Genomic DNA, 13,471 nt, shown 5'->3' with positions numbered 1-13,471 from the left:
TAGGTCTGGGTTATGCCCACATCGGGCTCATGATTTTGCCTTCCTCGCATTCTTGTTGGCCAGATCCTTGGTTTTCTCTGGTTTGAATCACGTACTAATGTGGTACCACACCGAAACAGTCAATTAAACCTGGTTTCGGTCTGTATTTTAGTCGGTAACACGGGTTAGGTCTGGGTTAGGTCTGGGTTATGCCCGCATCTGGCTCATGATTTTGTCTTCTTCGCATACTTGTTGGCCAGATCCTTGGTTTTTTCGGGTTTGGATCACGTACTAATGTGGTACCACACTGAAACAGTCAATTAAACCTGGTTTCGGTCTGTATTTTAGTCGGTAACACGGGTTAGGTCTGGGTTAGGTCTGTGTTATGCCCGCATCTGGCCGATGATTTTGCCTTCTTCGAACACTTGTTGGACAGATCCTTGGTTTTCTCTGGTTTGAATAACGTAGTAATGTGGTACCACACACTAACAGTCAGTTAAACCTGGATTCGGTCAGTATTTTAGTCGGTAACACCGGTTAGGTCTGGGTAAGGTCTGCGTTATGCCCGCATCTGGCTCATGATTTTGCCTCCTTCGCATACTTGTTGGCCAGATCCTTGGTTTTTTCGGGTTTGGATCACGTACTAATGTGGTACCACACTGAAACAATCAATTAAACCTGGTTTCGATCCACATTTTAGAGGATAAAACCGGTTAGGCCTGAGTTAGGTCTGGGTTATGCCCGCATCTGGCTCATGATTTTGCATTCTTCGCATACTTGTTGGTCAGATCCTGGGAATTTTCGGGTTTGAATAACGTAGTAATGTGGTACCACTCACTAACAGTCAATTAAACCTGGATTCGGTCAGTATTTTAGTCGGTAACACCGGTTAGGTCTGGGTTAGGTCTGGGTTATGCCCGCATCTGGCTCATGATTTTGTCTTCCTCGCATACTTGTTGGCCAGATCCTTGGTTTTTTCGGGTTTGGATCACGTACTAATGTGGTACCACACTGAAGCAATCAATTAAACCTGGTTTCGATCCACATTTTGGGGGATAACACCGGTTAGGTCTAGGTTAGGTCTGGGTTATGCCCGCATCTGGCTCATGATTTTGCCTCCTTCGCATACTTGTTGGCCAGATCCTTGGTTTTTTCGGGTTTGGATCACGTACTAATGTGGTACCACACTGAAACAATCAATTAAACCTTGTTTCGATCCACATTTTAGAGGATAAAACCGGTTAGGTCTGAGTTAGGTCTGGGTTATGCCCGCATCTGGCTCATGATTTTGCATTCCTCGCATTCTTGTTGGCCAGATCCTAGGTTTTCTCTGGTTTGAATCACGTACTAATGTGGTACCACACTGAAACAATCAATTAAACCTGGTTTCGATCCACATTTTAGAGGATAAAACCGGTTAGGTCAGAGTTAGGTCTGGGTTATGGCCGCATCTGGCTCATGATTTCGCCTTTTCCGCATTCTTGTTGGCCAGATCCTTGGTTTTCTCTGGTTTGAATCACGTACTAATGTGGTACCACACTGAAACAATCAATTAAACCTGGTTTCGATCCACATTTTAGAGGATAAAACCGGTTAGGTCAGAGTTAGGTCTGGGTTATGGACGCATCTGGCTCATGATTTCGCCTTTTCCGCATCCTTGTTGGCCAGATCCTTGGTTTTCTCTGGTTTGAATCACGTACTAATGTGGTACCACACTGAAACAGTCAATTAAACCTGGTTTCGGTCTGTATTTTAGTCGGTAACACGGGTTAGGTCTGGGTTAGGTCTGGGTTATGCCCGCATCTGGCTCATGATTTTGCCTTCTTCGCATGCTTAGTGGCCAGATCCTTGGTTTTTTCGGGTTTGAATCACGCAGTAATGTGGTACCACACAGAAACAGTCCATTAAACTTGGTTTCGATCAATATTTTAGAGGATAACACTGGTTAGGACTGGGTTAGGTCTGGGTTATGCCCGCATCTGGCCCATGATTTTGCCTTCTTCGAACACTTGTTGGCCAGATCCTGGGTTTTTTCGGGTTTGGATCACGTACTAATGTGGTACCACACTGAAGAAATCAATTAAACCTGGATTCGATCCACATTTTGGGGGATAACACCGGTTAGGTCTGGGTTAGGTCTGGGTTATGCCCGCATCTGGCTCATGATTTTGCATTCCTCGCATTCTTGTTGGCCAGATCCTAGGTTTTCTCTGGTTTGAATCACGTACTAATGTGGTACCACACTGAAACAATCAATTAAACCTGGTTTCGATCCACATTTTAGAGGATAAAACCGGTTAGGTCAGAGTTAGGTCTGGGTTATGGCCGCATCTGGCTCATGATTTCGCCTTTTCCGCATTCTTGTTGGCCAGATCCTTGGTTTTCTCTGGTTTGAATCACGTACTAATGTGGGACCACACTGAAACAATCAATTAAACCTGGTTTCGATCCACATTTTAGAGGATAAAACCGGTTAGGTCTGGGTTAGGTCTGGGTTATGCCCACATCAGGCTCATGATTCTGCGTTCCTCGCATTCATGTTGGCCAGATGCTTGGTTTTCTCTGGTTTGAATCATGTACTAATGTGGTACCACACCGAAACTGTCAATTAAACCTGGTTTCGGTCTGTATTTTGGTCGGTAACACGGGTTAGGTCTGGGTTATGCCCGCATCTGGCTCATGATTTTGCCTTCTTCGCATACTTGTTGGCCAGATCCTTGGTTTTTTCGGGTTTGGATCACGTACTAATGTGGTACCACACTGAAGCAATCAATTAAACCTGGTTTCGATCCACATTTTGGGGGATAACACCGGTTAGGTCTGGGTTAGGTCTGGGTTATGCCCATATCTGGTTCATGATTTTGCCTCCTTCGCATACTTGTTGGCCAGATCCTTGGTTTTTTCGGGTTTGGATCACGTACTAATGTGGTACCACACTGAAACAATCAATTAAACCTTGTTTCGATCCACATTTTAGAGGATAAAACCGGTTAGGTCTGAGTTAGGTCTGGGTTATGCCCGCATCTGGCTCATGATTTCGCCTTTTCCGCATTCTTGTTGGCCAGATCCTTGGTATTCTCTGGTTTGAATCACGTACTAATGTGGTACCACACTGAAACAGTCAATTAAACCCGGTTTCGGTCTGTATTTTAGTCGGTAACACGGGTTAGGTCTTGGTTAGGTCTGGGTTATGCCCGCATCTGGCTCATGATTTTGCCTTCTTCGCATACTTGTTGGCCAGATCCTTGGTTTTTTCGGGTTTGAATCACGCAGTAATGTGGTACCACACAGAAACAGTCCATTAAACTTGGTTTCGATCAATATTTTAGAGGATAACACTGGTTAGGACTGGGTTAGGTCTGGGTTATGCCCGCATCTGGCCCATGATTTTGCCTTCTTCGAACACTTGTTGGCCAGATCCTGGGTTTCTTCGGGTTTGAATCATGTACTAATGTGGTACCACTCTAAATCAGTCAATTAAACCTGGTTTCGATCAACATTTTAGAGGATAAAACCGGTTAGGTCTGAGTTAGGTCTGGGTTATGCCCGCATCTGGCTCATGATTTTGCCTTCTTCGCATACTTGTTGGCCAGATCCTTGGTTTTCTCTGGTTTGAAACACGTAGTAATGTGACACCTCACTGAAACAGAGAATTAAACCTGGTTCCGACCAATATTTTAGTCGGTAACACCGGTTAGGTCAGGGTTAGGTCTGGATTATGCCCGCATCTGGCTCATGGTTTTGCCTTTTCCGCATACTTGTTGGCCAGATCCTTGGTTTTCTCTGGTTTGAAACACGTAGTAATGTGACACCTCACTGAAACAGACAATTAAACCTGGTTCCGACCAATATTTTAGTCGGTAACACCGGTTAGGTCTGGGTAAGGTCTGGGTTATGCCCGCATCTGGCTCATGATTTTGTCTTCTTCGCATAGATGTTGGCCAGATCCTGGGTTTTTTTCGGGTTTGAACCACGTAGTAATGTTGTACCACACTGAAACAGACGATTAAACTTGGTTTCGATCAATATTTTAGAGGATAACACCGGTTAGGTCTGGGTTAGGTCTGGGTTATGCCCGCATCTGGCTCATGATTTTGCTTTCTTCGCAAACTTGTTGGCCAGATCCTGGGTTTTTTCGGGTTTGAATCACGCAGTAATGTGGTACCACACAGAAACAGTCCGTTAAACTTGGATTCGATGAATATTTTAGAGGATAACACCGGTTAGGTCTGGGTTAGGTCTGGGTTATGCCCGCATCTGGCTCATGATTTTGCCTCCTTCGCATACTTGTTGGCCAGATCCTTGGTTTTTTCGGGTTTGGATCACGTACTAATGTGGTACCACTCTGAAACAATCAATTAAACCTGGTTTCGATCCACATTTTAGAGGATAAAACCGGTTAGGTCTGAGATAGGTCTGGGTTATGCCCGCATCTGGCTCATGATTTCGCCTTTTCCGCATTCTTGTTGGCTAGATCCTTGGTTTTCTCTGGTTTAAATCACGTACTAATGTGGTACCACACTGAAACAGTCAATTAAACCTGGTTTCGGTCTGTATTTTAGTCGGTAACACGGGTTAGGTCTGGGTTAGGTCTGGGTTATGCCCGCATCTGGCTAATGATTTTACCTTCTTCGCATAGTTGTTGACCAGATCCTGGGTTTTTTCGGGTATTAATCACGTACTATTGTGGTACCACACAGTAACAGTCAATTAAACCTGGTTTCGATCCACATTTTAGAGGATAAAACCGGTTAGGTCTGGGTTAGGTATGGGTTATGCCCACATCAGGCTCATGATTTTGCCTTCCTCGCATTCTTGTTGGCCAGATCCTTGGTTTTCTCTGGTTTGAATCACGTACTAATTCGGTACCACACTGAAACAGTCAATTAAACCTGGTTTCGGTCTGTATTTTAGTCGGTAACACGGGTTAGGTCTGGGTTAGGTCTGGGTTATGCCCGCATCTGGCTAATGATTTTACCTTCTTCGCATAGTTGTTGGCCAGATCCTGGGTTTTTTCGGGTATTAATCACGTACTATTGTGGTACCACACAGTAACAGTCAATTAAACCTGGTTTCGATCCACATTTTAGAGGATAAAACCGGTTAGGTCTGGGTTAGGTCTGGGTTATGCCCACATCAGACTCATGATTTCGCCTTCCTCGCATTCTTGTTGGCCAGATCCTTGGTTTTCTTTGGTTTGAATCAGGTACTACTGTGGTACCACACTGAAACAGTCAATTAAACCTGGTTTCGATCCACATTTTAGATGATAAAACCGGTTAGGTCTGAGTTAGGTCTGGGTTATGCCCGCATCTGGCTCATGATTTTGCATTCTTCGCATACATGTTGGTCAGATCCTGGGAATTTTCGGGTATTAATCACGTAGTAATGTGGTACCACACTGAAACAGTCAATTAAACCTGGTTTCGGTCTGTATTTTAGTCGGTAACACGGGTTAGGTCTGGGTTAGGTCTGGGTTATGCCCGCATCTGGCTAATGATTTTACCTTCTTCGCATAGCTGTTGGCCAGATCCTGGGTTTTTTCGGGTATTAATCACGTAGTAATGTGGTACCACACAGTAACAGTCAATTAAACCTGGTTTCGATCCACATTTTAGAGGATAAAACCGGTTAGGTCTGAGTTAGGTCTGGGTTATGCCCGCATCTGGCTCATGATTTTGCATTCTTCGCATACTTGTTGGTCAGATCCTGGGAATTTTCGGGTTTGAATAACGTAGTAATGTGGTACCACACACTACCATTCAATTAAACCTGGATTCGGTCAGTATTTTAGTCGGTAACACCGGTTAGGTCTGGGTTAGGTCTGGGTTATGCCCGCATCTGGCTCATGATTTCGTCTTTTCCGCATTCTTGTTCGCCAGATCCTGGGTTTTCTCTGGTTTGAAACACGTAGTAATGTCACACCTCACTGAAACAGACTATTAAACCCGGTTCCGACCAATATTTTAGTCGGTAACTCCGGTTAGGTCTGGGTTAGGTCTGGGTTATGCCCGCATCTGGCTCATGATTTTGCCTTCTTCGCATAGTTGTTGGCCAGATCCTGGGTTTTTTCGGGTTTGAATCACGTACTAATATGATACCACACTGAAACAGTCAATTAAACCTTGGTTTCGATCCACATTTTAGGGGATATCACCGGTTAGGTCTGGGTTAGGTCTGGGTAATGCCAGCATCTGACTCATGATTTTGATTTTCCGCATTCTTGTTGGACGGATCCTTGGTTTTCTCTGGTCTCAATCACGAAGTTATGTGGTACCACAATGAAACAGACAATTAGACCTGGTTCCGACCAATATTTTAGTCGGTAACACCGGTTAGGTCTGGGTTAGGTCTGGGTTATGCCCGCATCTGGCTCATGATTTTGCTTTCTTCGCAAACTTGTTGGCCAGATCCTGGGTTTTTTCGGGTTTGAATCACGCAGTAATGTGGTACCACACAGAAACAGTACGTTAAACTTGGATTCGATCAATATTTTAGAGTATAACACCGTTTAGGTCTGGCTTAGGTCTGGGTTATGCCCCCATCTGGCTCATGATTTTGCCTTCTTCGCATAGTTGTTGGCCAGATCCTGGGAATTTTCGGGTTTGTATCACGTAGTAATGTGGTACCACACAGTAACAGTCAATTAAACCTGGATTCAGTCAGTATTTTAGTCGGTAACACCGGTTAGGTCTGGGTTTGGTCTGGGTTATGCCCGCATCTGGCTCAGGATTTTGCCTTCTTCGCATACTTGTTGGTCAGATCCTGGGAATTTCCGGGTTTGAATAACGTAGTAATGTGGTACCACACAGTAACAGCCAATTAAACCTGGATCCGGTCAGTATTTTAGTCGGTAACACCGGTTAGGTCTGGGTTAGGTGTGGGTTATGCCCGCATCTGGCTCATGATTTTGCCTTGTTCGCATACTTGTTGGCCAGATCCTTGGTTTTTTCGGGTTTGAATCACGTACTAATATGATACCACACTGAAACAGTTAATTAAACCTGGTTTCGATCCACATTTTAGGGGATAACACCGGTTAGGTCTGGGTTAGGTCTGGGTTATGCCCGCATCTGGCTCATGATTTTGCCTCCTTCGCATACTTGTTGGCCAGATCCTTGGTTTTTTCGGGTTTGGATCACGTACTAATGTGGTACCACACTGAAACAATCAATTAAACCTGGTTTCGGTCTGTATTTTAGTCGGTAACACGGGTTAGGTCTGGGTTAGGTCTGGGTTATGCCCGCATCTGGCTAATGATTTTACCTTCTTCGCATAGCTGTTGGCCAGATCCTGGGTTTTTTCGGGTATTAATCACGTAGTAATGTGGTACCACACAGTAACAGTCAATTAAACCTGGTTTCGATCCACATTTTAGAGGATAAAACCGGTTAGGTCTGAGTTAGGTCTGGGTTATGCCCGCATCTGGCTCATGATTTTGCATTCTTCGCATACTTGTTGGTCAGATCCTGGCAATTTTCGGGTTTGAATAACGTAGTAATGTGGTACCACACACTAACATTCAATTAAACCTGGATTCGGTCAGTATTTTAGTCGGTAACACCGATTAGGTCTGGGTTAGGTCTGAATTATGCCCGCATCTGGCTCATGATTTCGTCTTTTCCGCATTCTTGTTCGCCAGATCCTGAGTTTTCTCTGGTTTGAAACACGTAGTAATGTCACACCTCACTGAAACAGACAATGAAACCCGGTTCCGACCAATATTTTAGTCGGTAACTCCGGTTAGGTCTGGGTTAGGTCTGGGTTATGCCCGCATCTGGCTCATGATTTCGCCTTCTTCGCATAGTTGTTGGCCAGATCCTGGGTTTTTTCGGGTTTGAATCACGCAGTAATGTGGTACCACACAGAAACAGTACGTTAAACTTGGATTCGATCAATATTTTAGAGTATAACACCGTTTAGGTCTGGCTTAGGTCTGGGTTATGCCCCCATCTGGCTCATGATTTTGCCTTCTTCGCATAGTTGTTGGCCAGATCCTGGGAATTTTCGGGTTCGTATCACGTAGTAATGTGGTACCACACAGTAACAGTCAATTAAACCTGGATTCGGTCAGTATTTTAGTCGGTAACACCGGTTAGGTCTGGGTTTGGTCTGGGTTATGCCCGCATCTGGCTCAGGATTTTGCCTTCTTCGCATACTTGTTGGTCAGATCCTGGGAATTTCCGGGTTTGAATAACGTAGTAATGTGGTACCACACAGTAACAGACAATTAAACCTGGATTCGGTCAGTATTTTAGTCGGTAACACCGGTTAGGTCTGGGTTAGGTGTGGGTTTTGCCCGCATCTGGCTCATGATTTTGCCTTGTTCGCATACTTGTTGGCCAGATCCTTGGTTTTTTCGGGTTTGAATCACGTACTAATATGATACCACACTGAAACAGTCAATTAAACCTGGTTTCGATCCACATTTTAGGGGATAACACCGGTTAGGTCTGTGTTAGGTCTGGGTTATGCCCGCATCTGGCTCATGATTTTGCCTCCTTCGCATACTTGTTGGCCAGATCCTTGGTTTTATCAGGTTTGGATCACGTACTTATGTGGTACCACACTGAAACAATCAATTAAACCTGGTTTCGATCCACATTTTAGACGATAAAACCGGTTAGGTCTGGGTTAGGTCTGGGTTATGCCCCCATCTGGCTCATGATTTTGCCTTCTTCGCATAGTTGTTGGCCAGATCCTGGGAATTTTCGGGTTTGTATCACGTAGTAATGTGGTACCACACAGTAACAGTCAATTAAACCTGGATTCGGTCAGTATTTTAGTCGGTAACACCGGTTAGGTCTGGGTTAGGTGTGGGTTATGCCCGCATCTGGCTCATGATTTTGCCTTCTTCGCATACTTGTTGGCCAGATCCTGGGTTTTTTAGGGTTTGGATCACGTAGTAATGTGGTACCACATTGAAACAGTCAATTAAACCTGGTTTCGATCCACATTTTAAAGGATAACACTGGTTGGGTCTGGGTTAGGTCTCGGCTATGCCCGCATCTGGCTCATGATCTTGCCTTCCTCGCATACTTGTTGGCCAGATCCTTGGTTTTTTCGGGTTTGGATCACGTACTAATGTGGTACCACACTGAAACAATCAATTAAACCTGGTTTCGATCCACATTTTAGATGATAAAACCGGTTAGGTCTGAGTTAGGTCTGGGTTATGCCCGCATCTGGCTCATGATTTTGCATTCTTCGCATACATGTTGGTCAGATCCTGGGAATTTTCGGGTATTAATCACGTAGTAATGTGGTACCACACTGAAACAGTCAATTAAACCTGGTTTCGGTCTGTATTTTGGTCGGTAACACGGGTTAGGTCTGGGTTAGGTCTGGGTTATGCCCGCATCTGGCTTATGATTTTACCTTCTTCGCATAGCTGTTGGCCAGATCCTGGGTTTTTTCGGGTATTAATCACGTAGTAATGTGGTACCACACAGTAACAGTCAATTAAACCTGGTTTCGATCCACATTTTAGAGGATAAAACCGGTTAGGTCTGGGTTAGGTATGGGTTATGCCCACATCAGGCTCATGATTTTGCCTTCCTCGCATTCTTGTTGGCCAGATCCTTGGTTTTCTCTGGTTTGAATCACGTACTAATTCGGTACCACACTGAAACAGTCAATTAAACCTGGTTTCGGTCTGTATTTTAGTCGGTAACACGGGTTAGGTCTGGGTTAGGTCTGGGTTATGCCCGCATCTGGCTAATGATTTTACCTTCTTCGCATAGTTGTTGGCCAGATCCTGGGTTTTTTCGGGTATTAATCACGTACTATTGTGGTACCACACAGTAACAGTCAATTAAACCTGGTTTCGATCCACATTTTAGAGGATAAAACCGGTTAGGTCTGGGTTAGGTCTGGGTTATGCCCACATCAGGCTCATGATTTCGCCTTCCTCGCATTCTTGTTGGCCAGATCCTTGGTTTTCTTTGGTTTGAATCAGGTACTACTGTGGTACCACACTGAAACAGTCAATTAAACCTGGTTTCGATCCACATTTTAGATGATAAAACCGGTTAGGTCTGAGTTAGGTCTGGGTTATGCCCGCATCTGGCTCATGATTTTGCATTCTTCGCATACATGTTGGTCAGATCCTGGGAATTTTCGGGTATTAATCACGTAGTAATGTGGTACCACACTGAAACAGTCAATTAAACCTGGTTTCGGTCTGTATTTTAGTCGGTAACACGGGTTAGGTCTGGGTTAGGTCTGGGTTATGCCCGCATCTGGCTAATGATTTTACCTTCTTCGCATAGCTGTTGGCCAGATCCTGGGTTTTTTCGGGTATTAATCACGTAGTAATGTGGTACCACACAGTAACAGTCAATTAAACCTGGTTTCGATCCACATTTTAGAGGATAAAACCGGTTAGGTCTGAGTTAGGTCTGGGTTATGCCCGCATCTGGCTCATGATTTTGCATTCTTCGCATACTTGTTGGTCAGATCCTGGGAATTTTCGGGTTTGAATAACGTAGTAATGTGGTACCACACACTACCATTCAATTAAACCTGGATTCGGTCAGTATTTTAGTCGGTAACACCGGTTAGGTCTGGGTTAGGTCTGGGTTATGCCCGCATCTGGCTCATGATTTCGTCTTTTCCGCATTCTTGTTCGCCAGATCCTGGGTTTTCTCTGGTTTGAAACACGTAGTAATGTCACACCTCACTGAAACAGACTATTAAACCCGGTTCCGACCAATATTTTAGTCGGTAACTCCGGTTAGGTCTGGGTTAGGTCTGGGTTATGCCCGCATCTGGCTCATGATTTTGCCTTCTTCGCATAGTTGTTGGCCAGATCCTGGGTTTTTTCGGGTTTGAATCACGTACTAATATGATACCACACTGAAACAGTCAATTAAACCTTGGTTTCGATCCACATTTTAGGGGATATCACCGGTTAGGTCTGGGTTAGGTCTGGGTAATGCCAGCATCTGACTCATGATTTTGATTTTCCGCATTCTTGTTGGACGGATCCTTGGTTTTCTCTGGTCTCAATCACGAAGTTATGTGGTACCACAATGAAACAGACAATTAGACCTGGTTCCGACCAATATTTTAGTCGGTAACACCGGTTAGGTCTGGGTTAGGTCTGGGTTATGCCCGCATCTGGCTCATGATTTTGCTTTCTTCGCAAACTTGTTGGCCAGATCCTGGGTTTTTTCGGGTTTGAATCACGCAGTAATGTGGTACCACACAGAAACAGTACGTTAAACTTGGATTCGATCAATATTTTAGAGTATAACACCGTTTAGGTCTGGCTTAGGTCTGGGTTATGCCCCCATCTGGCTCATGATTTTGCCTTCTTCGCATAGTTGTTGGCCAGATCCTGGGAATTTTCGGGTTTGTATCACGTAGTAATGTGGTACCACACAGTAACAGTCAATTAAACCTGGATTCAGTCAGTATTTTAGTCGGTAACACCGGTTAGGTCTGGGTTTGGTGTGGGTTATGCCCGCATCTGGCTCAGGATTTTGCCTTCTTCGCATACTTGTTGGTCAGATCCTGGGAATTTCCGGGTTTGAATAACGTAGTAATGTGGTACCACACAGTAACAGCCAATTAAACCTGGATTCGGTCAGTATTTTAGTCGGTAACACCGGTTAGGTCTGGGTTAGGTGTGGGTTATGCCCGCATCTGGCTCATGATTTTGCCTTGTTCGCATACTTGTTGGCCAGATCCTTGGTTTTTTCGGGTTTGAATCACGTACTAATATGATACCACACTGAAACAGTCAATTAAACCTGGTTTCGATCCACATTTTAGGGGATAACACCGGTTAGGTCTGGGTTAGGTCTGGGTTATGCCCGCATCTGGCTCATTTTGCCTCCTTCGCATACTTGTTGGCCAGATCCTTGGTTTTTTCGGGTTTGGATCACGTACTAATGTGGTACCACACTGAAACAATCAATTAAACCTGGTTTCGGTCTGTATTTTAGTCGGTAACACGGGTTAGGTCTGGGTTAGGTCTGGGTTATGCCCGCATCTGGCTAATGATTTTACCTTCTTCGCATAGCTGTTGGCCAGATCCTGGGTTTTTTCGGGTATTAATCACGTAGTAATGTGGTACCACACAGTAACAGTCAATTAAACCTGGTTTCGATCCACATTTTAGAGGATAAAACCGGTTAGGTCTGAGTTAGGTCTGGGTTATGCCCGCATCTGGCTCATGATTTTGCATTCTTCGCATACTTGTTGGTCAGATCCTGGCAATTTTCGGGTTTGAATAACGTAGTAATGTGGTACCACACACTAACATTCAATTAAACCTGGATTCGGTCAGTATTTTAGTCGGTAACACCGATTAGGTCTGGGTTAGGTCTGGGTTATGCCCGCATCTGGCTCATGATTTCGTCTTTTCCGCATTCTTGTTCGCCAGATCCTGAGTTTTCTCTGGTTTGAAACACGTAGTAATGTCACACCTCACTGAAACAGACAATTAAACCTGGTTCCGACCAATATTTTAGTCGGTAACTCCGGTTAGGTCTGGGTTAGGTCTGGGTTATGCCCGCATCTGGCTCATGATTTCGCCTTCTTCGCATAGTTGTTGGCCAGATCCTGGGTTTTTTCGGGTTTGAATCACGCAGTAATGTGGTACCACACAGAAACAGTACGTTAAACTTGGATTCGATCAATATTTTAGAGTATAACACCGTTTAGGTCTGGCTTAGGTCTGGGTTATGCCCCCATCTGGCTCATGATTTTGCCTTCTTCGCATAGTTGTTGGCCAGATCCTGGGAATTTTCGGGTTCGTATCACGTAGTAATGTGGTACCACACAGTAACAGTCAATTAAACCTGGATTCGGTCAGTATTTTAGTCGGTAACACCGGTTAGGTCTGGGTTTGGTCTGGGTTATGCCCGCATCTGGCTCAGGATTTTGCCTTCTTCGCATACTTGTTGGTCAGATCCTGGGAATTTCCGGGTTTGAATAACGTAGTAATGTGGTACCACACAGTAACAGACAATTAAACCTGGATTCGGTCAGTATTTTAGTCGGTAACACCGGTTAGGTCTGGGTTAGGTGTGGGTTATGCCCGCATCTGGCTCATGATTTTGCCTTGTTCGCATACTTGTTGGCCAGATCCTTGGTTTTTTCGGGTTTGAATCACGTACTAATATGATACCACACTGAAACAGTCAATTAAACCTGGTTTCGATCCACATTTTAGGGGATAACACCGGTTAGGTCTGTGTTAGGTCTGGGTTATGCCCGCATCTGGCTCATGATTTTGCCTCCTTCGCACACTTGTTGGCCAGATCCTTGGTTTTTTCAGGTTTGGATCACGTACTTATGTGGTACCACACTGAAACAATCAATTAAACCTGGTTTCGATCCACATTTTAGACGATAAAACCGGTTAGGTCTGGGTTAGGTCTGGGTTATGCCCCCATCTGGCTCATGATTTTGCCTTCTTCGCATAGTTGTTGGCCAGATCCTGGGAATTTTCGGGTTTGTATCACGTAGTAATGTGGTACCA

Source organism: Colletes latitarsis, chromosome 3, assembly GCF_051014445.1.
Source record: "Colletes latitarsis isolate SP2378_abdomen chromosome 3, iyColLati1, whole genome shotgun sequence".
Lineage (NCBI taxonomy): Eukaryota > Metazoa > Arthropoda > Insecta > Hymenoptera > Colletidae > Colletes > Colletes latitarsis.
Note: the sequence above shows the minus strand (reverse complement) of the source record.